At 48.5% G+C, this 2,058-nt stretch overlaps 1 pseudogene; it reads right to left on the minus strand.

Moving 5' to 3' along the window:
- Positions 1 to 277: 277 nt before the first annotated feature.
- On the minus strand, positions 278 to 786 carry LOC117077853 (annotated as a pseudogene).
- Positions 787 to 2,058: the final 1,272 nt, after the last annotated feature.

The following is a 2,058-nucleotide window of genomic DNA, read 5'->3' on the forward strand; positions in this document are numbered from 1 at the left end:
GATTTTTTTTTCCTCTTTTTTCTTTTCCTTCAAGAAACAGAATCAATACCCATGTGCACTCAGATTTCTAATAGGGAGCTGCCAAAGGTTTTACCTTGAGCCCTGTACAAAGAGGGACCAGAAAATTAATATAGTTTCATAGGGAGGCATTTAAACTTTAGGAAATAACTTTTTTTTTTTCCTGCCTCAGGTTTATTTGTACAAACAGCACAGGAGGACCCCAGCCCCATGCAGATGGCAGCCGGCGGGCAGTGCGAGGGAGGGGGTGGTTGCACTAGTCCTGTCCTCACATTGGCAGACAGAGATACCTACTCTGAAGCCTTTGTAGGGGCGTGGGCACCTTTGGGAGCCTGAGCTGGAACTGAAGCTGGAGCTGCAGCCTGGATCTTGGTTTGGTCCTTGGCCTTGGCCTTTGGCCGGCACAGCCTGAGCCCCTTGGCAATGCAGGCACGAGCATGCTTCCCAAGCTTGGGGTGGGCAATGTAGGCAAGTCCATTGAGCTTGCGGTTGAAGTCGTACATCAGTGTGTACTTTGGGATCTTGGGCTTAGCTTCCTTGGGCTTTACAATGCCTTGATAGCCTCAGCACGTGCACTCATGGCCTTGGCACTGTGGCCCGCATCTTCTTCAGGCCCTTCTGGTGCTTCTTTGCAAAGCGCATGTTCCTCAGGAACTTGGGGTCCATCCCCTTAAGAGATTCGTATCTTTGTGATCGGGGTTTCTTGATACCATTTCTGTGCCATTTTCAGGACTGGTTGTGTGTGGTGTGGTTCTTGGACCTGGTCATGTCTGCACTTTAAGCCGCGGCTCCTGAAGCACCTACAATTAGAAGAGCAGGAAATATCTTAATGATAAGAAATGTGGCTTTTTCCAAAGCTTATTGCCCAGCTATTTGTGCTCAATTAACTACCGGTGATGATAATCATTGAGCATGTGGCTGAGGCTGCAGCCATGCAGCAGCTGTCTAAAGCCCACAGTCCCTTGGCAAAGGGCAGCACCGCAGAGAGGGCTCCCTTGGTGGTGGAGCACGAACATGTTCGGGCATGGTTGGTGGCTTTTTCCCTTTGGAGGAATTTCTTTGTGAGAAGCTAGAAAGAGCCTTAGAGGTAACCCAGTTGACTTGTCTGTAAATCCTGCAGCTCATCAGCATTGCCTGGGAAATTTGTTAACAATTATAGATACCCAGCATCTGACCCCAGAACCATTAAATCTTGGGGAGGAGAATGAGGATTTATACTATAAACAGTTTCAGCAGGTGGCTCCAAAGTTCAGCCAGGCTTGAAAACAACTTTTGCCCAACTGCCCTTGTTTCGTAAAGTAGTAAACTGAGAGCAAGAAAGGGCAAGTGCCTTGGCTGAGGTCTGCAGGCTGGGTTGTGAGGGTTTAATGTGGAATGCCGGCCTGTTGACTCCTAAACTGGTGTGCTGTGTGTTATGTGGCCTCTCTCACCAAATATTGGCTCTCCTTGGGGAGAGATGTAGAAAACACATGTGAATAAAACACAGTCAGTGATGGGCTAATCCTTTGAATTGAATGTTCAAGTCACCAGGACTCAGCACTGGTCGTTACTTGCTGTAATTAGTCAAATAGTTTGGTTAACAATTCAGCATCACTGGCTGGGTGCCGTGGCTCATGCCTGTAATCCAGCACTTTGGGAGGCTGAGGCGGGTGGATCACCTGAGGTCAGGAGTTCAAGACCAGCCTGGCCAACGTGGTGAAACCCCATCTCTACTAAAATACAAAAATAGCTAGGTGTGGTGGCGGGTGCCTGTAATCCCAGCTACTTGAGAGGCTGAGGCAAGAGAATTGCTTGAACCTTGGAGGTGGATGTTGCAGTGAGCCAGGATTGCACCACTGCACTCCAGCCTTTGTGACAGAGTGAGACTCTGTCTGAAAAAAAAAAAAATTCAGCTTCACTAGCTGGGTGCCATGGCCCATGCCTGTAATCCCAGCACTTTGGGAGGGTGAAGTGGGCAAATGACTTGAGATCAGAAATTCGAGACCAGCCTGGGCAACATGGTGAAACCCCATCTCTACAAAAAACACAAAAAATTAGCTC

The sequence above is a fragment of the Trachypithecus francoisi genome, unplaced genomic scaffold (genome assembly GCF_009764315.1).
Source record: "Trachypithecus francoisi isolate TF-2019V2 unplaced genomic scaffold, Tfra_2.0 Lachesis_group0, whole genome shotgun sequence".
NCBI classification, from domain to species: Eukaryota; Metazoa; Chordata; class Mammalia; order Primates; family Cercopithecidae; genus Trachypithecus; species Trachypithecus francoisi.